The sequence below is a fragment of the Delphinapterus leucas genome, chromosome 8, assembly GCF_059928025.1.
Source record: "Delphinapterus leucas isolate spDelLeu-1000000601 "Yukka" chromosome 8, BTC_Dleu_Yukka2, whole genome shotgun sequence".
Taxonomy (NCBI): domain Eukaryota; kingdom Metazoa; phylum Chordata; class Mammalia; order Artiodactyla; family Monodontidae; genus Delphinapterus; species Delphinapterus leucas.
The window spans coordinates 109,546,909-109,574,830 of record NC_143136.1 but is presented as its reverse complement, the minus strand read 5'-3'; the positions used below and the strand labels follow the sequence as shown (position 1 = coordinate 109,574,830).

The following is a 27,922-nucleotide window of genomic DNA, read 5'->3' as shown; positions in this document are numbered from 1 at the left end:
TTACAATTTTATTATTTTATTTTATTTTTATTTTAATTTGTCTCCATGTATTCATTGCTAATATGTATGTGTGTATGTACAATTAATTTTTATGTTGATCTAGTAAACTGCAATGTCACTGAAATCACTTAATAATTCTAGAAGTTTTTGGCAGATTCCTTGAGATTTTTTATGTAGACAATCATGACAACTGCAATAGCAGTAATTTTATTTATTCCTTTGCAACCTGGTGGCCTTTTATTTTCATGTATTGCTTTCTTACACTGCCTAAAACTTGAAGCATTAGGTTGAATAAAAGTGATGAAAGTAGACACCCTTACTTTTGTTCAGTCTTTTACCATTAAGTAAAATGATAGTGATAGTTAGCTTGCACATGCTGTTTATTAAGATGAGGAAGTTTCCATTTATTCTTATTTTCTGAGAGATTTTATCATGAGTGATTGTTAAATTTTGTCAAATGCTTTTTCTGCACCAATTAATATGAATGTTTTTTCTTTAGCAAGTTTATATGGTGGATTACATTGATTAATTGTCAAATATCATATGCCTTGCATCCTTGGAATAAATTAAACTTAATCACAGTATGTAATTTTTTAAAAACTATTGCTAAATTCTATATTTTGTTAAGAATTTTTCACCTATAGGGGACAAGGAGAAGATGGCGGAAGAGTAAGATATGGAGGTCACCTTCTTCCCTACAGATACACCAGAAATACATCTACACATGGAACAACTCCTACAGAACACCTACTGAACGCTGGCAGAAGACCTCAGACCTCCCAAAAGGCAAGAAACTCCCCACGTACCTGGGTAGGGCAAAAGAAAAAAGAAAAAACAGAGACAAAAGGATAGGGACGGGACCTGCACCAGTGGGAGGGAGCTGTGAAGGAGGAAAGGTTTGCACACACTAGAAGCCTCTTCATGGGCGGAGACTGCAGGTGGCGGAGGGGGAATCTTCCGAGCCATCGGGGAGAGCACAGCAACAGGGGTGCAGAGGGCAAAGCGGAGAGATTCCGCACAGAGGATTGGTCTGACCGGCACGCACCAGCCCGAGAGGCTTGTCTGCTCAGCTGCCGGGGTGAGCGAGGCTGAGAGCTGAGGCTTGGGCTTTGGTCAGAGCGCAGGGAGAGGACTGGGGTTGGCGGCGTGAACACAGCCTGAAGGGGGTTAGTGCGCCATGGCTAGCCGGGAGGGATTCTGGGTAAAAGTCTGGACCTGCCAAACAGGCAAGAGACTTTTTCTTCCCTCTTTGTTTCCTGGTGCGCGAGGAGAGGGGATAAAGAGCGCTGCTTAAAGGACCTCCAGAGACGGGTGCGAGCCGCGGCTAAAAACGTGAACCCCAGAGACGGGCATGAGACACTAAGGTTGCTGCTGCAGCCACGAAGAAGCCTGTGTGCGAGCACAGGTCACTATCCACACCACCCCTCCCAAGAGCCTGTGCAGCCCGCCACTGCCAGGGTCCCGGGATCCAGGGACAACTTCCCCCAGGAGAACACCCGGTGCGCCTTAGGCTGGTGCAACGACCCGCTGGCCTCTACCGACGCAGGCTCGCCTGGCACTCTGTACCCCTCCCTCCCCCAAGCCTGAGTGAGCCAGAATTCCCGAAGCAGCTGCTCCTTTAACCCCGTCCTGTCTGAGCGAAGAACAAACGCCCTCCAGTGACCTGCACGGAGAGGTGGGGCCAAATCCAAAGCTGAGCCCCAGGAGCTGTGAGAACAAAGAAGAGAAAGGGAAATCTCTCCCAGCAGCCTCAGAAGCAGCGGATTAAAGGTCCACAATCAACTTGATGTACCCTGCATCGGTGGAATACATGAATAGACAATGAATCATCCCAAATTGAGGAGGTGGAATTTGAGAGCAAGATTTATGATTTTTTCCCCTTTTCCTCTTTTTGTGAGCGTGTATGTGTATGCTTCTGTGTGAGATTTTGTCTGTATAGCTTTGCTTCCACCATTTGTCCTAGGGTTCTATCTGTCCGTGTTTTTTTCTCTTAAAAATTTTTTTTCTTAATAATTATTTTTTATTTTAATAACTTTATTTTATTTTTTTTATCTTCTTTCTTTCTTTCTCTCTTTCCTTCCTTCTCTCCTTCCTTCCTTCCTTCCTCCCTCCCTCCCTCCTTTCTTCCTTCCTTTCTTTCTTTCTTTCTTTTTCTTTCTTTCTTTCTTTCTTTCTTTCTTTCTTTCTTTCTTTCTTTCTTTCTTTCTTTCTTTCTACTTTTTCTCCCTTTTATTCTGAACTGTGTGGATGAAAGGCTGTTGCTGCTGCAGCCAGGAGTCAGTGCTGTGTCTCTGAGGTGGGAGAGCCAACTTCAGGGCACTGGTCCACAAGAGACCTCCCAGCTCCACATAACATCAAATGGCGAAAATCTCCCAGAGATCTCCATCTCAATACCAGCACCCAGCTTCACTCAACGACCAGCAAGCTACAGTGCTGGACACCCTATGCCAAACAACTAGCAAGACAGGAACACAACCCCACCCATTAGCAGAGACGCTGCCTAAAATCATAAGTCCACAGACACCCCAAAACACACCACAAAACGTGGACCTGCCCACTAAGAAGACAATATCCAGCCTCATCCACCAGAACACAGGCACTAGTCCTCTCCACCAGGAAACCTACACAACCCACTGAACCAACATTAGCCACTGGGGACAGACACCAAAAACAACAGGAACTATGAACCTGCAGCCTGCAAAAAGGAGACCCCAAACACAGAAAGATAAGGCAAAATGAGAAGACAGAAAAACACACAGCAGATGAAGGAACAAGATAAAAACCCACCAGACTTAACAAATGAAGAGGAAATAGGCAGTGTACCAGAAAATGAAATCAGAATAATGATAGTAAAGATGATCCAAAATCTTGGAAATAGAATGGACAAAATGCAAGAAACATTTAACAAGGACCTAGAAGAACTAAAGATGAAACAAGCAATGAAGAACAACACAATAAATGAAATTAAAAATAATCTAGATGGGATCAATAGCAGAATATCTGAGGCAGAAGAACAGATAAGTGACCTGGAAGATAAAATAGTGGAAATAACTACTGCAGAGCAGAATAAAGAAAAAAGAATGAAAAGAACTGAGGACAGTCTCAAGACCTCTGGGACAACATTAAACACACCAACATTCAAATTATAGGGGTTCCAGAAGAAGAAGAGAAAAAAAAGGGACTGAGAAAATATTTGAAGAGATTATAGTTGAAAACGTCCCTAATATGGGAAAGGAAATAGTTAATGAAGTCCAGGAAGCACAGAGAGCCCCATACAGGATAAGTCCAAGGAGAAATATGCCAAGACACATATTAAACAAACTTTCAAAAATTAAATACAAAGAAAACATATTAAAAGCAGCAAGGGAAAAACAACAAATAACACACAAGGGAATCCCCATAATCTTTCAGCAGCAGCTCTGCAAGCCAGAAGGGACTGGCAGGACATATTTAAAGTGATGAAGGAGAAGAACCTACAACCAAGATTACTCTACCCAGCAAGGATCTCATTCAGATTTGATGGAGAAATTAAAACCTTTACAGACAAACAGAAGCTGAGAGAGTTCAGCACCACCAAACCAGCTTTACAACAAATGCTAAAGGAACTTCTCTAGGCAAGAAAGAGAAGAGAAGGAAAAGACCTACAATAACAAACCCAAAACAATTAAGAAAATGGGAATAGCAACATACATATCGATAATTACCCTAAATGTAAATGGACTAAATGCTCCCACCAAAAGACACAGACTGGCTGAATGGATACAAAAACAAGACCCATATATATGCTGTCTACAAGAGACACACTTCAGACCTAGAGACACATACAGACTGAAAGTGAGGGGATGGAAAAACATATTCCATGCAAATGGAAACCAAAAGAAAGCTGGAGTAGCAATTCTCATATCAGACAAAATGGACTTTAAAATAAAGACTACTACAAGAGCCAAAGAAGGACACTACATAATGATCAAGGGGTCGATCCAAGAAGAAGATATAACAATTGTAAATATTTATGCCACTGTCCTCAGCAGAGCGTTATGCTGGTGAAGCTCAGGGGCTCCCACTCATGGTTCCACTCACCGTATCTCATCTTTGTGCCCACGTCATCATGATGAGAGTGTCTTATTTCTTCTCTGATGCTTGGTGAGTCTGATACTGAGTTCTATGATTTTCCTTGAAAGAGGAAAACATTGTTTCCTCAGAATGTAATCACTAGTATCAGAATAGTGTAGGCAGTGGTTGATTGTAGTTGACATATGTAGTGACACTAGCACTGCCTTACACCCAAATGTTGTATTTCTTTATTCTTGCTCTAAATTAGCATCCTGTAGATACTCAAGTAACAATTAATACATTAGTTAATCTAAGGTATACCTAAATGAAAAGATTTATATTTTCTGATTTATAATTACAATGATGACCCCATGAAAACCAAGCTTTTCTTTTAATTATTTTCTCTCTCTCTCTCACTTTTTTGTCCACAAGAGACAGCTCAGTGACAGAAAGAATATAAACTCCATAGTTATTCACAGCTGGCTTAGAATCTTTGCTCTGCCAGCTACTAGCTTTATCATCTTGTATAATTTAAACTGGATCTGAATTCGTTATCTGTTGATGTATATTATAATACCTGTGTTCTAATGTGGAGGAATTACATGAGATGTTAAAGCAGCCAGCATAAAATTAGTGTTCAAAATAGTAATTCATCCTCCTCCTTTCTGCTTCAGGGTCTTATTATCATTCCCATTTGATGGGTGAAAGCCATCACCACTGAAAGGAATGATGATCCAGCCATAGTTTTAGACACTTAACAGGGAAATTCTGGAACCCAATCTGTTAATACCAGGTGAGCTTCAGCCTACATATATTTTTATTCTGCTACAAAAGTTCTAGTCAATGGTGAAATTTAAACATACAAAGTAAATCCAATGTCAGAGAAAAAGCAATCCCTCAGTCTTGTTGCTTCATTCTTGAACGATTGTAATGTCTTCCAGAGCATGGCCTTACTTTCAGGCTTTTCCTCTATCCTGCGCTCACATCTCTACCAGATTAATATTCCTCCAGTTTTCCTCTCATAGTCCCTCTTCTTGCTCACAATCTTTCAATGGTTCCCTGTGCCTAAGGATAGATGTTCCAACCTGTTCACTTGCCATGTGAGGACTCTTTTCATTTGGTCAACTCAACTTTCTGCCTTTATACCCCATCATGTTTTATTAAAATATTCTGGTTTTGCAGAAATGAAGACTCTGACCTGTGACCACACATTTAATGTTCCTGTTTCATTGTCTTTGCTAATGTAATATGTGGCAGACCCTGAAATTTTAACACTCCATAGATAGTGCTGCTCGCCTGATTTTAACCTTGGCAGATGTCAGAGGTAGCTATGTGCTTACTTATAATGGTAGCTGGATAAATGGGTTCTTGGATCAAAAATGTTTGCAGGGAATGACTGAACCTTAAAAAAGGTCACAATTGTACTGTTAACTCAAACAGTTATTACACAGCAAGCTAAATACCAGACGTGTGGGTAATTAATGGAAACTGAATTCCTTCTACTTGATATTTAGTGGTAATTCTTGATCACCGTATCAGGGTGACAATAATCACTTTATTCCTACCTGGACCCTTTTCTCCATGTATTTACCTCATTCTGATAATTCTCTTCTATGAGTCCTTTGTGATTACAAATCTTCATGACTATTGTCTTGGCATTCTTTCTAGTTAGAATTTACATTTTAACAGGTTTTACATTTTAACAATTCTTGTTATTAATAGTTACATTAAAGCAATTCATGTTGAGTTTGAATTTTGTAGTTCCTATTTCTGCCAAGGTTTCATCAAGTAGTATATGTATATGAAGCATGTACATAGTAAACAGAGTTTTCCAATTTAACCCATGATTAAAACTAAAACCACCAGGAACAACTTATGTACCCTTTTTGCTCATCTTTTCCAGGTTATAATTAACAACTCCATTTTGGGGGACAGCATGCAGAAAGCTTGCTTAAAAAATGAGTTGTGCTTGGACCTAATGGCTAGGGACAGTTAATTTCTTGCAGTCTCTGGCTGTGTAATAGGGAAGAACAAATCTTACTCCGTATTAGATCTGTTCCTTTTACTTTAACCTCTATGCTCTGTTGTCTGTGCTGTCATGCTGGCTCTGCACCTTTCATAAAAGAATGTTGCCTATAGCCTGAAGTATACAGGATAGCCTATTCTCAAGGCTCCGACCTTAAACAGATAAAAAGTTTCAGAACAGAGAATAACATTTGTCTTGTTCAAGGTTTACAGGAACATCTTGACCTGACCTATGTGGACAGCTGGAAGAACAAAAGATTCCTACACCAAGAAGTTCGTAACAACTAACCACACCCTTCCCTCACTTTGCTTTGCCAAAACGCTTCGAGGAGTTTGGGGCTTAAGCCACTGATCTCCTTGCATGGTCCTGCAATAAACCTTTCTCTGCTCCAAACTCTGATGTTTCTGTTTGTTTGGTCTCACTTTGCATGGAGCACATGAACTTGCTTTTGGTAACAGTTGGGTGGTTGGAGAAGTTTTCAAAGCTGCTGCTCCAGCCAGTCTCTAGATGTCTGAGGTAGTTTTCTCACTGTGTGCATCCCGAGAGGTATGCAAACCTCCAGGTTACTAGTCAGTAGGATCTGTGGGAAACAAATGTAACAATAGGTTGAAGGCTTCCGAAATACAATTTAAAAAAATAGACACTGAAGAACCTTGTCATTGAGAATGTAGACAGTAGTCTGAATGCTCTTACTATGTTTTGCACCTTGTAAATTTAGTTGTTAATTACATCATTTGGTAATACTGTTAAAAGAGTTTAATGAATCCTTTCAGCAGCAATGAGCTCAAATATTAAAATAAATGTTTGATGACAAATTAAGTACTAAAATTAGTCTCTCAAGAATGTTAACAAACATGCACAAAATGCAGACATAACAATTATGAGGGCTATATTAACAACCACATAAAAACTAGGGGACAGAAATCAGCAGAAGATGCATCAATATCTATTTCAAAAGTAAGTTCTTATTTTAAGAAGACTGCATTCAAAGATGATGTTTTAACAAATGTATCTTCAGAAGGAACACTTATTACTCAATAAAGCACAACTTTTCATTTAGATCAGTTGACTCATTTTCCAAAATAATATATTTTTAATTCTAATATTTCTTGCATACATGCTAAAGGAAAAGTGATTGATGAAAATGAGTTGGCTCTGTTATGAGAAAAACTTTTCTATCAGTTGAATAATATAAAAAACAGAGAGAATTTCTAACAAATAAGCCTATACCAAAAGGAGAAATCTAAGTGAAAAAAAATTTTAAGGATAATGACCCCACAGGGAAACACAGAACTGCAGGGGAAGATAAAGAACAATAGAAAAGGTATATAAAAAAGAAACATGTTTTGAGGTTTTAGAGCTATTGGAAAAATGGTAAAATTACTAATTTTTGCTAAAATAAGTCAAGAATGCCTATTAGAATATCTAGGATAAATTCTGAATGAAAAATGAAAGCATGTATAAGTCATAAGTTAATAGAAAAAATAATAAAAATATCTAATTTATTTAGAAGGTAAACAGACAAAAGGGAACATTAAAGAGGTATATAGAAAACAAATAGTAAGATGATAGATAATAGGCCAAATGTGTCAATATTTATATAAAATTGTTTAAAGAGTCTATATAAAATAGCATGCTTTTCAGAAATGACTAAAGAAGGGAAATTTGATAACTTGGAGATTATTAATATTAAAAAAAAATTTTGTTCTGCAAAAACCCATGTAGAGAGGATGAAAGACAAACTACGAACTGGGTGAAAATATTTGAAAACCACATATCCAGCAGAGTACTAATACATATAATATATAAAGAACTCTAAACATTTAACAGGTTAAAAAATCAATTAGAAAATGACAAATACATGAACAGAAATTTCACCAAAGAAGTATACAAATGGCAAATAAGCCCATAATATGATGTTCAGCATAATTAGCCACCAAGGAAATGCAAATTAAAACCACAATGAGATATCAGTATAGATATATCATATGGCTAAAATAAAATTTAAAAAATTGTGGCAACACCAAATACTGGTGAGACTGGGGACTCCTATATTACTGTTGGAAATATAATATGATCCATCATTCTAGAAAACAGTCACTCAGTTTCTTGTGAAATTAAACATACAATTACCATACGACCAGCAGCTGCCATCTTGGGAATGAAATAAAATAAAATGAAAACTTAGGTTCTCACAAAAAAATCATGCATGAATGTTCATGGCAGCTTTATTCATAATAGCCAAGAGCTGCAAACAACCAAGCTTTCCTTAAACAAGTGAATGGTTAAACTATGTTAAAGGCTTACCATTAAATACTGTTCAGTGATTAAAAAGAATGAACTTGTGATAGGTGCAACGCTGGGTGAATCGTCATGAAATTTTGCTGGGTGAATAAAAAAGCTAATTCAAAAATGTTACATACTGTAAGATTCTATTTATGTAACTTTAAAAAAAGATATCATTTTAGAAATGAAGAACAGATTTGCTCTTGACAGGGTTTAGGGACAGGAGGAGGGTGGGTGTGAAGAATGTGAGTTTGGTTACAAACAGGCAACACCAGGGATCCTTTTGGTGATGGAGCTGTTTATTTCTTAGCAAAACAACAAATAAACAGCTGTGGTGGTGAATACCCAAACTTATCATGTGACAAAATTATATAGACCTCAATACACACACCACACAAAAGAGTACAAGTAAAACTGGGAAATGTTAATAAGTTTGGTAGATTGCATCTTGGCTGTGATAGTACACTATAATTTTGCAAAATGTTACCTTTGAGGGGAACTTTGTAAATTGTACACAGGATCTCTCTGTATTATTTCTTGTAACTGCATAGGAATCTTCAACGATCACAATAAAATTTTTCAGTTAAAAAGAGGAAATAGTAGTAAATGTCATGAAAGATATTCTACTTCTCTACACTAGGGGCTATATAATACTATTACTATAAATGAAAGAAGAACAATATAAATGGAGGGGGCATATCATGTTTATGGAAGGGAGGACTTGATATTGCAAAGATGTCATTTCCCCCCAAGTTATTCTATCCAAAGCAATCTTAATCAAAATCCCAACTTGTTTTCAGAAAATTGACACACTAATTCTAAAATGTCCAGGAAAATGCAAAATGCCAAGAACAACTTAGGCAATCTTGAAGAGCAGAAGGAATATTCTGGAGGACTTGGAACATCAGCTATTAAGGCATTTTAAAATTGCAATAATTAAGACTTTGTCCTAGTGGTGAAAGAACAGACAGATATATTGGAAAAAACATAGGGTCCAGAAATGGATACACACATATACCATCATGTACTTTATGACAAAAGTGACACTCCAGTGTAGTGTATAAAAGTTATTTTTAACATATTGTATTAATTGGCTACCATGTGGAAGAAATAGTGTATCTTGACCCCCTACTTCCCAGCTTACACAAAAATCAATTTCAGTTGGATTGTTCATGTAAATATAAAAAGTAAAACTATAAAACTTTAAGAATATAACATAAATATTGGGATGGCCAAAATGTTTTTTCCGTAAGAGGGCTCTAATAGCACTTAGTTGTCTTTAACGTCATGGGAAACAATTTTGTTAGACTGTATGTGACAGCTGTCATATCAGCGTGCATTAAAAAAATACATCAAAATTGGTGAATTTTTGTAGAGCCCTTTTAATATTGAAGATGGAAGAAAAAAGCAACATTTTCATTATATTATGCTTTATTATTTCAAGAAGGGTAAAAGCACAACTGAAATGCAAAAAAAGATTTGTGCAGTGTATGGGGAAAGTGCCGTGACTGAGCAAAGGTGTCAATAATGGTTTGCAAAGTTCTGTGCTGCAGATTTCTCGCTGGAGGATGCTCCAGAGTTGGGTAGACCAGTTGAAGTTGACAGCAAGCAAATCGGGACATTAATTGAGAACAATCAATGTTATACCACACAGGAGAGAGCCAACATACTCAAAATACCCAAATCAAGCATTGAAAATCATTTGCACCAGCTTGGTTATGGTCATAACTTTGATGTTTGGGTTCCACATAAGCTAAGCAAAAAACACCTTCTTGACCATATTTCTCCATGCGATTCTCTACTTAAACATAAAGAAAACATTCTATTTTTAAAACAAATTGTGACGAGGGATGAAAAGTGGATACTGTACAAAAAATAATGTGGAACGGAAGAGATCATGGGGCAAGTGAAGTGAACTACCACCACCAACACCAAAGGCCAGGCTTCAACCAAAGAAGGTGATGTTGTGTATATGGTGGGATTGGAAGGGAGTCCTCTGTTATGAACTCCTTCCGGAAAACCAAACAATTAATTCCAACAAGTACTGCTCCCAATTAGCCAACTGAAAGCAACACTCGATAAAAAGTGTGCAGAAGTAGTCAACAGAAAATGCATATTCTTCTTTCAGGATAATGCAAGACCGAATGTTTCTTTGACAACCAGGCAAAAAAACTGTTACAGCTTGGCTGGGAAGTTCTTATTTATCCGCCGTATTCACCAGACATAGCACGTTCGGATTTCCATTTATTTCAGTCTTTACAAAATTCTCTTAATGGAAAAAATTTCAATTCCCTGGAAGACTGTAAAAGGCACCTGGAACAGTTCTTTGCTCAAAAAGAAAGTTTTGGGCAGATGGAATTATGAAGTCACCTGCAAAATGACAGAAGGTAGTGGAACAAAAGGGTGAATACGTTGTTCAATAAAGTTCTTGGTGAAAATGAAAAATGTGTCCTTTATTTGTACTGAAAAATCAAAGGCACTTTTTGGCCAACCCGATATATCTTCATGACTTGCTGGTAAGCAAGTATTCTTAAATTAGGAACAAAAGTGTTATTTTAAAAAGGGCTGAGGGCTTCCCTGGTGGCGCAGTGGTTGAGAGTCCGCCTGCCGATGCAGGGGACACAGGTTTGTGCCCTGGTCTGGGAAGATCCCACGTGCCGCGGAGCGGCTGGGCCCGTGAGCCGTGGCCGCTGAGCCTGCGCGTCCGGAGCCTGTGCTCCGCAACGGGAGAGGCCACAGCAGTGAGAGGCCAGCGTACCGCAAATAAAAAAAAAGAGGGCTGACTACATTAAAATTGAGAATTTGTGTTTATCAGAGGATACTACTGTTAAGTGTTAAAAGGCCAGTGCATAGAACAAAGATTATATATAATATATACATCTAACAATGGTCATTTGTCGAAAATATATAATACACAGCTTCACCGGGCAAAAGACATGAGCAAGCTTTGAAAGGGCCATAAACTTGTGAAAAAGTGAAAAACCCGTTAATCATCTGGGGAATGTAAATTAACACACAATAATTGTAGTTAGATTGTTTGCAAACACAGCCTCATTAATTTCTTAGTCTCTGCAGGCATGGCTTTTTTGAAACGAGAATTTGCTTTTCCTCCCATGAAAAGATAATGTTACTTTCCACAAGTACAACATGTTTTCATACAAGACTCCAGAAGACCTTGAATCTGAGATGGCCTTGTAACTTGCTTTGGCCAGGAGAATGTGGAAGAAATGATGCTGTGGACCTCCTAGGAATGCTGCTGCCACCATGCAAAGAAGCCCAGGCCAGCCCCCTTGAAGATGACAGAATATCTGGAGAGGGAGGCAGAGGCGACAACAACTACCAGATGTCAGACATGTGAGTGTGGCCGTGGTGGACTGTCTAGTACCAGTTTAGCCTCTGGATGACTACAGCAACATGAGTGTCCCCTGGAAAGACTAGCAAAAACACTGCCCAGATGACAACAGGCCAAAACTTCTGACCCATGTAATTGGCCCATGTAGTAAAATAGTGGTTATTTTAAGCCTGTAAGTTTTGGTGTATTTTGTTACACAGCAATCACTAACTGAAACAATGATACAGCACTACACACCCACCAGAGTTGCTAAAATGAAAATCAGAGACAATACCAAATGCTAGCCCCAAAGCAGCACATCTGTAACCCTTACACCCTAGTGGTGGAAATGCAAACTGGTACAGTCATTTTGGAACACCACTTGGCAGTATCTACCAAAGTTAAATATACACATACTAACTCTAAACATACACCATACTCTAAGCAATTCCACTCGTTAGTTACAGGCTCAAGATAAATGTATCCAAAACACGTGTAAAAATGTTTATTACAGCACTATTCATAAAAGAATATTTGGGATTACCCAAATATTCTTCTAAAGTAGAATGGATAAAAAAGTAAATTGTGATATATTCTTACATTGTACAGCCACAAGAACAAAAAAAAAACACAACTACACACAACTATATGCATAAGCATCACAAACATAGTTCTAAGAGAAAGATGCATAATTGCATTTATATAAAGTTCAAAAGTGAGCAAAAATAGTCCATGGTGTTGGTAGTGAGGACAGTAGTTAAGTGTGATGGAGGAGTGAAGGGAAGCAACACAAGGAGGATTTCGGGGTGTTGGTAACACTCTATTTCTTGATGTGAATGCTGGTTACATGGACCTATTTACTTTGTGAGAATTCATCAAACTGGACACTTATGATCTGTGCACTTTTGTGTATACATATACCTCAATAAATTTACAAAAACAAAAAGAGCATAATGAAAGGGAATACATTCTTCAGAAAAATACTAGTGTCTTGGTATTAGAGACAGATATGACTAAAAAATTGGTTAAAACACATGAACAGGAACCAAGGATAAGAATTTAAGATACTATTTTACGATGTCCACATAATCAATATAAATTTGGGGGGGTAATTTTTGCTTCCATGTTAATTGATATAGATTATACATTTTTTTTAAGTTATTTTTAAAATAGTTTTTGAATAGGACAGTATGGTGGCTCCAACAATATAATACAACTAATTTGTACTCAATAAACAGCTATCAAACTTTACTTCTTTTTAATGTTTTCTCTCACTCTCAAAGTTTTCCTATTTTGAACCAAAAATTACATGGTCACACACCTATCATGCTCCACCTGTTTTTTCATATACTAACATCTGGGGTTTTATTTCTATTTGCTGATGGTTGCTCAAAGTTTGCTCTTAGCTTTTTTTTTTTTTTTCTTGACCAAAACACTTTAATTTACAACTTTAATATACAATATGACGTCTGTAATTTCTTGAAATTCTCGCCTGGCTCTTGGAAAGAGTTGAGTCTACATTTTCAGTCTCATCATCAGGAAGGATACCTAATTCTTCATCCGTCCATTGGGAAGGATCTGGATCTGGAAAGTGACCCAGCACGGCATCTGAGTCATGCCAAAATCGCCAGAGAATCCAGAACCACATGATTGCACTGAAGAACTCCACCTTGATCACCTGGGATCTGGTCAGCTGGGGAAACCGTCTGTACCGGGGCTCGATATGCACACCTCCACCAGAATGATGGACTCCAGCGCCTTCTGCTACCCGCGCGCGGCAGCCCCTAAAGAAGTGGCCTCCAACGCCCGGGAAAGGCGTTTGCCGCGTCCGAGCCGACATGCCAACCCGCAACCGGACAGCAATCCCCAGGCCGCACCGCCGCTTCACGTCACTTCCCTTGGCGCCCCGCCCAGTCTTAGTTGATTTCTAAATAGTTTTTCTATAAAAGTTTTCTCTGTCTAATAAATTTCCTGGCTAGTTGCTCCACTTTCTCAACCCAGATGTTTTGGGGTGTGCCTCGTCTTTCAGCTCTCCCTCTGGTTCTTAACTTCTCAGAATTCAAGTTTCCCTACAGATCTCTTGAGGAAGTTGCATCTTCCCAGAGAAGACTGGGTTCTCCCTCTTCCACTCACACACAACACTTTCTTTCGGTGTTCAGGGCCATTAGGAGCCTTGGCCTGAAGGAATCCTATGGTGGTCCGTAGACCAGGTGCTGTTGGTGCAGCCCATTCCCTGGGCTGGGAAGACCCACTTCCCAGCAGAGCCTGGACAGTTGTAGGATGGTGTAGGGCTCTACGTGTGGCCTGGTAACCTCCTGGGTGGCCTCCTCCCCCCACACCCAGTGGTCTCCTCACCATTTCCATGTGTAGGGCTGGCCCTGCCTCTGGTGACCTCTACCTGTTCCCCCCTGACCCTGAAGGCTCTGGAGAAGCCCCACCAACTCCTTGAACCCTGCCTTGGCCAATGTGGAATGCTCTCTCCCTCCTCTGACTGTCTTTGCCATTTGAACCTTAAAGCATTTACCTCTTTGGTTTCTACTTATTTTTATCTGTGGGTTTCCTGTCTTACCAAGTTCCAGATTACAGCTGTGATTTGAGATAAACCCGTTTCAACAACATAATCACAATATCAAAAAGAATAGTTCTATTTAGTGCTTAATGGACACCTGACACTATACTTGATTTAAAAAATAACCCTTATACCAACTCTTACTATGTTGATGATACTGGTCATGGATGAGGGAAGCGGTGAACAGAGAGGCTCAATTACTTGCCTGGGATGTCTTAGCAGGACGTGGCAGAGCTAAAATATGTACTCTAGTCTGGGACTCAAGCACACACCCTGTTCTATCCACCCTGCCTCTATTTAGGCCATGGCTGTGTCTATCGTTTCTTTTGTCTTTATGTATATAAATTTATTTATTCTGACAGTAAACCTAGCTGATTGCGGTGAATTAATTTTTTCTCCCTGCATTGGTTCCTTTTTGTTGCTCAATATACCACAGCAGCCAACTGTTTGGCATCATGTGTTCAAAATTTTTAATTCCTGGATTTACATGACACCTTTTCAAAACTCAGATAACATACAACGAACTGACCATCTCTTATAGAATTAATTAGTAAAGAGAAAAAACCCAACAAATGTGCACGTGTACAGGTAATGCTGCATATTAGAGGCGGGGGGCGGGGCTTTAAAAAAACCCCTAGGTGGAACCTGCCTCATACCACTCAGATGGACTCTCTGGGTGCAGGATCGGAGGTGTCCGTGTTACTGAACTCCTGTCCGGCTGCTGGCTGCTTGAAAATCAATCCCTAAGGGGCAAGTGTTGGTAGAAAGAAACATTGCTTTTAATCAGAAAGCCAGTAATCTGGGGAGAAGGTAGACTCATGTCCCCTAAAAACCAAATCCGAAGACTCTGCTCAGCCATGAAAGTTTTTAAAAGGAAAAGGGGAAGTAATCTAAGTTAATCACTGAGATAGGGATCAAATTCCTAGCCATCCCCCACTACAAGTGCAGGCTTCTCTAATCCTTGTGATCTTGCTCTAGATGCTATGCTGTTCACACAGTTTGTTTAGGGGATTACTGAAGAAGAAGCTAGGGAAGAGATCTGATCATCTGTTAATGACTTATTCTTCATGTCTACTTCTTTGATCAAGGAAAGAACCAACAGTTTAGGCAAGGTATTGTGTGATCAAAAGTTTTGAAAATTGTGCTAGAGCAGGAGATGAGTAGAGAGCATGGGGATGCCTGATTTAAGGTTGGCTACAATATAGCTCTGCTAAAGTGATAAGACAAAAGGGACCTCCTGCAGAGAGCTCTTTCATGTAAAAAGCTGCTTATATCCATTGTGCAAACAGGGGTGGGAACCACCTGGGGGGGTGCCTCTGGTATCATTTCTTTCTTTTTTTTTTTAACATCTTTATTGGGGTATAATTGCTTTACAATAGTGTGTTAGTTTCTGCTTTATAACAAAGTGAATCAGCCATACATATACATATGTTCCCATATCTCTTCCCTCTTGCATCTTCCTCCCTATCCCACCCCTCCAGGGGGTCACAAAGCACCGAGCTGATATCCCTGATCTGGTATCATTTCTTGGAGTGAAATATTTCAACATAGGACAGAACTAACTGTGGTCCCACAGAGGTGCTACAGGAAACTTCTTTCTGGCGACTTTTAATGTTTTGCTTTCCCTAAGTGTTTTCCTCCCATAGAGGGAGAACACTCTGCAGGGAAAAAGTAGCCGCTAGACAGACACTTAGAAGAAGCTGAGTATCAGGCTTCCCTCCTTCATCAAACACACAGTAAGTACAGTGCAGTGTTCCAAACTCAGGGAGAAGCCCTGCAAAGAATACTGGAATTAAACTTATTTATCAATAAACTCTGCAGAAAATTCGGTGGGATTAGAGAGACAAGCAAAGCAGCATGTAAAATATATATTTATATGCTCAGGATAGAACTTGGAGGTGAATTATGGAGGTCATAAAAATGTAGCTATAAATCAGATCTGGCAAAAGGTCTAGCAGCAGAGGTGAGTGGGTGCCAGCCATCTGTGGCTCAGAGGCCATGCGAAAGAGCAAGGTCTGTGGGAGATGGGGAACCCTGCTGTCAGCATCTACTTTCCTGGTGCAGATGTGCAGAACCTTTCCTCCAAGGGCAAGATAAAGCAGCAGGTACAAGTACAGATTCCAGCAATGGAATGACTTGCTGGCTGTGTGAGCATGGCGAGTCCCATCACCTCTCTTAGCCCCTCTTCCCTGATCTGGAACATCTGGATGCTGATGGTACCTATGCTCTGGGGTTGTGGGGAAGTTAGACAAGAAGAGAGTCAGTCTATTACAGCAGAGAGCCTGGTGTGTTACCCAGTAAAGAGGAACCATGATAGCATTACTACCCATGGACATCACAGAATGAAGTTTTTCACACTGGATGGAAGGAGCTCGCTGCTCTTCCACACCAGAGACCCCATGGTTCCTCCAAGGGGGACTCTCAGTTTAAAGCCCGAAGGTCAGTGTAAGAAAAGGACACAGGACACAGAATCTGATCTCCTTGTTTAGCATCCTGGAGCAATCAAAACTCCCCTTCACCCAATCACTTTTACATCAGCATTCCTAAATTGCCTGCTGTTTTCTCATGATCATCGTGATTCAAATTTTAATAATCTTCTTGTTGAAAAACAAATCAAGAAATGAAAAAAAATGAGCTGGAGATATTGCATTTCTCTGGAAGGCTACCACTAATTAAGATGTTGAAAGCAATTTTAACACCATTTCTCACCATGGTGAGGAATCTGACAGATTTACAAATTAGCATTCCGGGACTCTCATGCTGAATGTCCATGTTTTGTCAGATTCTCTGATGATCACAGACGTGCTTGGTAATTACTTCAAGTTGATACAATACCTTGCAAAAAATAAATCACACTCTCAGGTGATTCCAGGAAACTGGCCTTTTCATTTGCATTATAAACTATTGTTTTTGGCAGTTATGAGAAAAAGACGAATAGCATTTTGTAAGACGAAATTACCAATTCTTCTTTCGATAAATTTCAGGTTCAAGAATTATTAGACACCAGTGTCTGTGCTAGGTATACAAGCCATGTTGTCTGCTTCGTAGGATCCTTCCAGGATATTTGGAACCCAAGACGTAGATGGAAAATATTTCACATAATGTGGGGTGACTCCAAATCGGTACTTTTCCAGAAAAGAAGCAGGTTAGGATAATTTCTCATCTTATTATGCATGGCAGCTGCTACTGGGCTCACTTAACCCCCATCTCCCACAGGAGAGGAATAATTCCAGGGGCTGTTCAGAAAGGTCATTTCTGCCAGGAAATTTTTGACAAATTAGCTAACATACACCCTGGATTAGATTGCAACATTTTTTTTCTTTTCCCCCTCTTTCTTTTTCTTTTCTTCTCTTACTCAGCCTCCACTTCCTCCTTACCCCTTTTCCTTCTTCTTAATATAAAGCTATCACGTGTTGGTAAATTACCAGTTAGGTAACAACCGAATAGGAAGAGAGACATTCAAGTTGAATTTCCATAACACCCAGGGCATTGTTAGAGGGTGAGCTTCAAAATAATTTTAGAAAGAAGAACCAGAAATAGACAGAAGCATCCCTTTTCCAACTATTGTCCCATTCCCATGTGTAGAGCATTCTTCCTCTTGTGCCCCAAGGTAAAGGCTTATAGCCGTAGCACTTATAACATAATACTGACATCTAACATACATTGAATTCTGCTATGAGTTGGAGAAATTACACACATTATCTCGTTTAATTCCATCAATCATCGAGTAAATAGGTTTAGTCCTATATTTCAGAGGAAATAAAGAGGCTCAGAGAAGTTAAGTGACTACGCACAGTTAAGCACTGCTAGCAATAAACCAGCTTTCATCTCAAGTCTGTGTGCTTCTGGGCCTGTGCCTTTACCCCCATTCTGTTTCACCCTAGCTTGGTTACCTGTATCCATTGGAGTCTGTAAAAGGCAAAGATTACGTCTTTGCTCTGCTTCATAAATGCCTGGGCAGTGAACCTGCAGCCGCTGCTCAACATGGCTTTATTGAAAGAATAAACAAAGGAATAAGCAAATGAGTATATGAAGCTACTATTGCTTCAATCACTTACTCAACATTTCTCAAATGAATATCTACCATGAACAAGGCCAGTGTCTCTGGAAGTAGGCTCCTGAGACAGAGAATCACATGCATTTGATTTATTGCGAGAGTCATCTCAGGAGAAAGAGGATGAAGGAAGAAGGATAGAATAGGACAAGGAGCTCAACAAAGATGTGGTCTCAGCTGGAGGCGACTTCAGCCTGATCCCACAGGGAGCTCTGGAGCGGAGACTGTACCACAGAGTGCAATTAGGCAAGAAGCAGACTTTTATCAGTCAGTCATTAGCCGTGAGCTGCGCATAGGGAAGGGGCCTTAACTGCCCAACCAGGCAGCTTCTATCAGCCAAGGGTGATTCTCTGGAGAAAAGGGCACCAGGAGTTGGGGATGGGTGAGTGAGTGATGTTAAGGGGATCAGCAGGGGCCAACAGCATATTTTCGGGCAGACATTATTAAAATCCTATGGACATTTCCCCAGGCAATCCCCATTGGCGTGCATTTTCAATGCCTGCACACCACTCTATCATTGCCATTCAAGGCCCATCCTAAGACCAACCTCCCTCAAGGAGTCTCTCTGGACCACTTCACCCAGGGATCTTTCCTTTTCAGAAATCCTACAGTGCTTCCCTGAGCAAAATGTTTATATAGTTAATCATTGCCTTTAAATGCCTTTAGATTGTTATACATGCATATAATTATGTCCTTATTAAACCTCAAAATTCCTCCAAGGCATGGATTGTGGCATCAAATGGCAATCTTTATCTTTTTTTTTTTTTTTTTTTTGCGGTACGCGGGCCTCTCACCGCTGTGGCCTCTCCCGTTGCGGAGCAGAGGCTCCGGATGCGCAGGCTCAGCGGCCATGGCTCACGGGCCCAGCCCCTCCACGGTATGTGGGATCTTCCCGGACCGGGGCACGAACCCGCGTCCCCTGCATCGGCAGGCGGACTCTCAACCACTGCGCCACCAAGGAAGCCCGGCAATCTTTATCTTGATGCACTTGGCCATGCTAGATGTTAAGTATGTAATAGAAGGCATTGATCCTGTATAGTAATGAATAATGATAGATTGTACAGTAATAAATAATAATAGTGTACATTTTGTAGTGCTTTCTATTTGTCAGGCAATGTGTTAAGCACTCAACAAGTATCGTTTCATATAATCTCCACAAGTTTTTGTCAAGGAGTCTATTATTAGGAATGCTAAGATAAGAGAAAACCTGGATACAGAGTGGCTTAAACAAATTAGGGATGTCTTCATCCTGTATCTGGGAAATCTAGAGATATAGTATTCCTGGCCTTGGCTTCATGGCTCTCTGTGACTCTCTTGGACTCTTCCATCTGCCTGTTACCCTATGGCCACACAGTGGCTGATGCTCCTCCCCCAGGCATCCCATTTAATTCAAGACAGGAAGGAAAAGCTGTTGCTCCCTGCATCTGTCTTTTATCAGACAAAGTAAAATTGTTTTCTAAAGATGCCAGGAGGACTTCCCTGGTGGTAGTGGTTAAGAATCCGCCTGCTGGGCTTCCCTGGTGGCGCAGTGGTTGAGAGTCCGCCTGCTGATGCAGGGGACACGGGTTCGTGCCCCGGTCCGGGAAGATCCCACATGCTGCGGAGTGGCTGGGCCTGTGAGCCATGGCCGCTGAGCCTGCGCGTCCGGAGCCTGTGCTCTGCAACAGGAGAGGCCACAATGGTGAGAGGCCTGTGTACCGCAAAAAAAAAAAAAAAAAAAAAAAGAATCCGCCTGCCAATGCAGGGGACATGGATTTGAGCCCTGGTCCAGGAAGATCCCACATGCCGCAGAACAACAAAGCCCACGAGCCACAACTACTGAAGCCTATGCGCCTAGAGCCCTTAGTCTGAAATGAGAAGCCAGTGCAATGAGAAGCCCACGCACCACAACAAAGGGTAGCCCCTGCTTGCTACAACTAGAGAAAGCCCACACGCAGCAATGAAGGCCTAAAGCAGCCAAAAATTAATTAATTAAAGAAAAAAAAGAAGGTGCCAGGAAACTTCTACTTCCATTTTATGGCCAAAACTGTGTAATAAGGTTATCCTTTTCAGCAAGGAAGGTTGGCAAACTATGCATTTTGTTTTCTCTGATGCTTTCTCATCACAGTGGGGTGAACTGCAATAAGAGAGAACAGGAATTTGGAATGTCTGTCAGGTCAGCCCACAGACATTATCTGCTGCTTGCAAGTACTAAATTCATCTCCATTTCACAGATGAGAGAACTGATGCAATGAAGTAATTGCCCAAGGACTGGTAAGCAGTGGGTCCGGTATTCACATTCAATTCTGACTGCATAGCCTGCACTTTTGACTACTATGCTATATTATTTCTTTAGGTACTGCATCTCAGTGCCTCATTTCTATCTCAAAAAATGATAACTCCAGGATAGGGATAATTTAGAGCACTACTTTAGAGCATTCATCATTAACAATAAAAACATCTAAACCCTGGGTTGATATGTTTTTCCAGAGAAGACTAGCTGTGAGAAAGCTGGATTTAGGTTAATATAGGAGAAGTCCTCGTGATGTGAGTACAAAGAGGATGATGATCTCCATTAAGCACACACACACGTTGCATCCTCCATGCTTAATACAGAAGAACAGTCATCCAATGATCTACATTATTTTGACCTAAGAAAGACTATAACTATGTTTTGATCTCAGAATGCCCAGTTAAGTTTTGTACATCCCCATTTTTATGGTTCAAAACTTCCTGACTGAGACAATTTATTTAATTTTGATATTTTCTGAATCTCTGTTACAAATGACACAGAATAAGGTTTCTTGGCAGAAGGTGTGGTATGAATGTGAAATTCATGAAAGGTAGAAGTCCTAGTCACCCACCTTCTAATTTGGAGATAAGAGCGACTCCCAGGACAAAAGCAGAGACAATACAGCCAAGACGGTGTTGGGAGGGTGCTGATCCTGGGTGCACTGTGGTGTGCTAGGGTCAGCTCAGGCTGACTCACCAGAGCCCTCCACTAGCATTTCTTCCCAATTCTGTGGTCAGTGATGTCACACTGACAGCTTGAAATCATGTATAGGGTAAGTACTTATATCACACACATTGCAAACACTACAAAACAAAGGCTGTTTTTCCTCTGAGAGCCAGTCGTTAAACATTGACTAGCACACCATTCACTGAGCACCTCAAATAAGTAAAATCTTGTTTCCAAAAAAAAAAAAAAAAACACAAAGAAGAGGAAGGGAAATTGAACAAAACAATATCTAGCTTGTCTAGGATTTGGGGAACACCTCAGATGTGCACTCATAACTGCGGACTCACCCCCTATTATTAACACAAAAGCAATATCATGTTTCCATCAGTGTCCTAGGGCTCTGGAAAATGCTTTGTGAGCGACTGGCTTAGGTTCCTTTAGTCAGTATTTGTCTGTTCCTTGCTTTATACGCCTGTTATTGGTAATCAGAAATCCAATGGCATGTGCTTATATTTGTGATAAGTTCCTTAATACTTGGGGGCAGCTCTAAATATTATCAAGTTCTTGGAGGCAAACTTACAAACCTGTTCACCTTGCGTGTTGGAGCTCAGGTCTCCCATTCATTAGTCCTCTGATGCAATGACTTTTCACAGGTAATCAATAGCTAACCTGATAAATGGGAAGGCTCCTTAAAAATCTATTGCTTGATTGCTGAGACTGAATGTTTTATTCATTGACAGCTGTGATTTGTCACTCAGTGGCTAGGAGGAAAACGTTTGCTCCAACTGTTCTTACCAACGTTGCCCAGCAGTGGTGCTTTCGGTCTGTTTCCACAGAGCAGATTGACTTTCAGTTAGGAAGCTGTAGCTATATTTAGCATGTCAGGTCACTAGCTACCTGTAAACAATCCAGATGCATTGTCCTTCCCATTGTTCATAATTAAACTCCTCATCATGGGAATTGCAGTGCAGAGTCTTTGATCTTACATTCAGATTCTAAAATCTATGAAGTATTTCTATCCATGTGGAAACCGCTCCTAAAACTAATCCAGTTTCCTAATGACACGGTGATAGTTACCATTATTGAAGACCTACTACGTGCTAGACATTAGGTTAAGTCTTCATTTGCATGATATATTTTAAAATCTTTATAGTAACTATGCATGACTCTCTTGATGCCCCTCTGGTTCTCTGCAGGGGGGCACAGTGACAAATGATATCAGTCAGAGTTCAATACGAGTAGTAGAACCACTAGAAGTGATGGGGAACAGGGGATTGATTACAGGAACTTGATCCTATGCCGTTGTGGAAGCAGCTTAGCAGCTTATGTGTGGCTATTTATTCTGCATCTGATGGTGTATCTGTGGTCAGCAGGGTTTCAGCAGGCAGTAGGGAAGGGAAGATGGACATGAAGTGGAAGAGAGCAAGGATGAACAGAAACCTGCAAGGACCAGCTGGAACCCATGAGGATGACCTGGAAGCCACCTGCAATGATGGGGGTGTCCTACAGAATAGCTGGTGCCCTTATTTATGGAGCTACATGTGGATCTGGCCCAGGTGTCCAAGAAGCTGAGTGAGGAGACTTCATAGGAGCTAGTGTCGCTGCCTGCCCAGTTGTGGCCACAGGAGTGGGAGCAGCCCCAGGAGGAGAGCTTGCAGGGGCTGGGGAGCTGGCTGCATTCCCATGCCAATGAGTGAGCCAGCAGACCTGCAACAGCATGCTGGAGCTGCAACACAGAGTGTGGTTTGGAGGTTTAATTCTAGACGGGCCTCTGTTGTCTGCAGCTGTTTTCCGGTGTGTTGGTATTCTCTCTCCCATGATGGCAGGTAACAAGCCTCCTGGCTCCCACTGTTCAAGCCTTCCTAGGAGGCTCTTCTCTCATCAGGCTCCAGAAGCAACCTGGTCAGTAGGCACAGGGGACTCCAGGAGTGCTGGATCAGGGGCACACACTTGGGAGCCCAAACAGAGTTTGCACCTGACTTCAAGTCCTCATGATGATCTCAGGTGCTTGTTAACTCTGAGCCCAGTTACTTCAAGTGAAAACTAAGTTGTACATCAGTACTCTTTGGTTTGTGTGAGGATTTCATAAGCAAAGGTTGGCAGGGCAGCCTGTGTGCTATTTGGAGTGCAATATGTAATACCCATGAACACATGCTGGTTCCTTCCGCTTTCCTCTGTATCTGGACTGGCCTTGGGTCCCCATCCTGACACCCTAACCTTGCTTCACTGACTGTGTTTGAAGACCTCCCCCTCTCACCAATGTACTGATTTGGAGTACAGTGCTCCCCACCCACAGGTCAGAGCATCCACCAGGGTTGATGGAAACCTTCCTGGGGAGCTGCTTTCTTGGAACTCTGAGTCTTTCCACTGCTCCCATAAGTGCCTTTATTCACTGGTCCATGAGTGAGAATATGAGGAAGGAGAGTTTTCTGAGCCCCGTGAGGACACGACTACCCTTGAGGAGAATTATGAGGACATTGATGTGGGTTCTGTTGAAGGAGAGGGTGAGGAAGATCTCAGTGGCCCTGCTACGGACCCCTCTGTGCTGCCCCTGCTCTGGTGTCCTCACAGGTCCCCTGTAGAGGGTCAGACACCCTCTTGGCATCTGCAGCGGGCTCTGACCCTACCAGCAACCCCACTCTATGATGGGATCCTATTTCAATGTCTAGACTGTCTCAGTCTTCTCCACTCTTGGAGTTTACCAGGCCAAGCCTCTATGTTTCCTACGTTTATAAAAGATAATTAATCAATATTTGGGAGTTTTCGGTTTATAAAATATTTTCTCCAAATTTTCTTTACCCATAGATTTTACAGACTTGCAGACAGTGAGCCCGACTTGGATGTGGATGTACTCTTCCCCTTGCTTACTTCTCACTTCCTGAGGGCAGCTGCTCCCATCCCAGTTAATCCTGCCAGCAGCTTGTTAAATGAGTCATTCCAAATGTCACATTTTCTGTTCACTGACCTCCTGCAGCTCTCTGAGTATTCTTTCTAGTGTTATCATACTGCAGTCTATCTATTTTGCAATGGAAGAAAGACTTTGATATTGGGTACACAAAATCTACGGAAAAAAGTTATACACTGTCTGCTTGTCTCCAGTTTTGTAGATGAGGGAATCAAGAATCAGAGGAACAATGAGTTTCTCCCACTCTTGCAATCACTAAGATATTCTCTCTCCTGGGTCAGTTGCCTCTGTTTAAAGCAAGTAAGTAATGTAAAGCAAGTAATGTTCTCGGTACATGTGAAGAGAAGCAACTCTTTGAGTACCATGTGCTCTCCCTTCCTATGTGTGTGTGATGCCCCTTGTCACCCTCAATTCTGTTAGGGAATTGGGGTGAATATTTTAAGCAATAGGATGTTGTTCCAGCAGGATTCAGGTTTTATTGACACTTTTCCTGAAACTCTCAATAGAGAGGTGTCCTCAAAACACAAAGACCCAAGGAAGAGCAGTGGTGAGCTAATCACGACCTGGTTCCAAATGCCCTGTGCGGGGTCTCATCCAGGACTGGCTGGATCACGTGACCTAAGACTCTTATGAGGTTTCTTGCTCTCGCTGCTCAAGCCTGCCCTCTAGTGGACACTAATCCCAAAGAGATGACCGATGGTTCCACAGTGCCACAGAGAGAAGTGAACTGAAGGCAAGATGGCCAGCCTTGTTCCAAGGAGAGAGACAGAAAAAAAGAGGGAGGGAGAGGGGCAGAGGGGAAGGGGGAGAAGAGAGAGAGAATGAGAAGAAAGGAAGGAATAGGGAAAAGAGGACTTGACCTCCCCATTTGTTTTCTAAGTTCAAGAAGACATTTCTTTAATAGAAGTTCTTTTAAAACGCTCCATGACAGTGGAAAATTTGAGTGTGAGTTGTGTCTACCAAAAATGTGAAAGGCAGAAAGAAAAGAAGGGCAGAAAAGGGAGAACAATATAAAAGGGTAAGAGAAGGCAGGAGGGAAGGAAAAGTAAGGGAAGAGAGCAGATTAGATGGTAGGGAGGGCAGAAGAAGGGAGGGGAGGAATGGGGGAGGGGAAGGGGAAGAGCTGCTACCAGAGCCTGAGGGGCTGGCAGTGTTGGTGATGGAAGCATGCAGGGGTCAGGAGCCACTGCAGGTGGAGCTTGCTTTCTAGTGGAAACAGGGACTAGCTGCTGGCATTGTCATTTTCCTTCTCTGGTCTACTTTTTGTGTGCATCTCTGTTAGCTGCCACATATTCTGGGACGGAGTACATCTCTGTGACCTCTATACCTAACTGAGTGCCTGCAATAGAGAAGATGCTCAGGAGGGAAAAGAATGATGGATTTTGCTCAACACCTAAAGTGAAAGACTAACAACCACAGACCCATATTTGTTAAGCCTGCACAGATAAAGCCTGGTTGTGTTCTCTGTTTGGCATCAAACCATAGCAAGTAAAGGTGGGATCCAAGGTCAACAGGAGGTCATTTCAGTCTGCTCAAGACCATTTCCTTGATGACATGAGTGACAGTAACTGAAATCCACACTTGGAAACCTCCCTCTGAAGGCTCCCTTGTAGCACAGAGGAAATGGTGTGGGTTAGAAGCTGCTTTACGCATGGTTGACGCCCATATCGATTCTTTAGCCACAGAGACCAATACAAGTCAGATTAGACCATCATCACACTGCTTGGTCCCAGCTGGGTTCTTCATGTTTAGAAAAAACAAGGAATGAAGCAGTCCTGGTCCTCAGGTCTCCTTGTCTCTGGAGCAGCAGGCCAGGTTCAGGGTTTGGGGTGCAGTCTCTGAACTTCTCTTGCTCCCCAAGATCCTTGTCCTTCATACCCTTCAGAACCCTCCAACTCCAGCCTCTCTCTTGGTCTCACATTTGAGTGTCCTTGTGTCATAGGTCTTTGTAAGGTCTGCAGAGAGTCCTTAAACTCCTCACCAATCATCTCTTATGTGATTTAGGGGGCAAGACCCAACCTGCACTCTCTGTGGTAACCCCACAGCCTTACAAAGAGAAGATTTTTTTTTTTAATTTGTGTGAAGGAGACTAGCAGTGTTACTATTTAGTTATACTGCTAATTAACCTTCAACTTTTGTATAGCACATAAGAAATAACACTGCTCATACATGCAAGGGAAAGCAAGTCAGTAAAATGTGCATGACAAAGAGATTATTTAAGTGAATGCCTCTAAAACATACCAATTTAACAACTAGCAAAAATACCATTTCACCTTTATTTTTTGGGTCACCATTACAGACCATCACATCCTGCTGCCAGTTGTGTGACTTTCTTCAACCACAGTTGCCCTGGATAATCTAGCATGTATGTATGTCAGGCATGTACGCACTTACATATATCAATTTGTTTAAGCCTCATAACAACCACTCAGCCCTTGTACAGATGAATTTGTGTTTTTTTTTCAACTTTTTATTTTATATTGGACTATAGGTGGTTAACAATGTTGTGTTAGTTTCACTTGTGCATCAAAGTGATTCAGTTATACATATACACGCACCTATTCTTTTTCAAATTATTTTCCCATTTGGGTTGTTACATAATATTGAGCAGAGTTCCCTGTGCTATACAGTAGGTCCTTGTTGGTTATCCATTTTAAATATAGAAGAGTGTGTACACTTCAATCCCAAACTCCCTAACTATCTCTCCCCGCCTCCCTTCCCCCTCTGCTAACCATAAGTTCTTTCTCTAAGTCTGTGACTTACAGATGAATTTGTTAATGCACAGATCAGTAAAGCAGCTCAGAGCATCTAGTGCATGAGTGACAGAGCGAGGATGAAGCTACACTCTTATGTGCTCTGGATTTCACACTCTGCTTGCTGGGCTAGGCCCCTCTTTCTCACGTTATTGGTCAGTGTCTTTCCATGTATACTTGCTGTGAGTCTATGTTCTTGTCTGCAGAGCTTCCGGAATGCCAGTCTCTTGATGGCACAGGGCTACTCTTATTGTAATTAATATTTCTTTCATTAGTTCATTCATACTATTGATACAGAGACTTGGAAAAGAAATGTTTGGAAGAAAACCCTCAAAATGACCTTTTGGGGATTTTCAAGGAAATTCTACTTCCCACCACTTAATTTCATACCCCTAAAAAAGAAATGTCTGTTGATGACTGCCTCTTGTTACACAGCCAATTCTTTTTGTGATCACTACTTCCTATAAAACAGTGCCTCCAGATCTGAAGACAACTGGAGGGAGCCCTCATGAGAAGAATGAGAAGAATGAGAAGGATACTCAGACATGCAGTTTCAGGATAGAGAACAAGGATAGTGGGATGGAAGGCATCCTGTGAATGTGGGTCATGTGGGAGAAGAGTGTTATTGATTCAGTGGCTATAACATCTCTAAACTACAGTGGTTTCCTCTGTTAGCTTCCCATTAATGATTTCTAATTCAATTAGTTCACGTTTTATACACGTTCTGTGCACAAGATAAAATACTGCAGGCTTGAAAAGCAGAGAATTTGGAAACAGAATGAGTATAAAGAGAGAGCTGACAAAAAGGCAGCCAGAGTGGGGTTGGCGGGCCATGGGCAAGGCCAATCGACCTCTCATCACAAAAGGGCTGCCGTCTCTGATCTTGCGTGTGTGTTGCATGCCAGGCCACTATTCAGGCAGTCCTGCACAGTTTGTGCATAAGTAAATTAAATAAACAAATAGCTAGGAAGCTGATTCCTTGAGCAGAAGTATTCTGTTAGCTTAAA

The 27,922-nt window shown here is 41.3% G+C and overlaps 1 non-coding gene and 1 pseudogene across 1 annotated transcript; both read right to left on the bottom strand.

Moving 5' to 3' along the window:
• Positions 1 to 13,133: 13,133 nt before the first annotated feature.
• Positions 13,134 to 13,817, bottom strand: LOC111183419 (NADH dehydrogenase [ubiquinone] 1 beta subcomplex subunit 2, mitochondrial pseudogene; annotated as a pseudogene).
• Positions 13,818 to 26,235: 12,418 nt separating this feature from the next.
• Positions 26,236 to 26,364, bottom strand: LOC115803142 (small nucleolar RNA SNORA19). The gene has a single exon (XR_004023801.1). It is a non-coding gene; the product is annotated as a small nucleolar RNA SNORA19 (small nucleolar RNA).
• Positions 26,365 to 27,922: the final 1,558 nt, after the last annotated feature.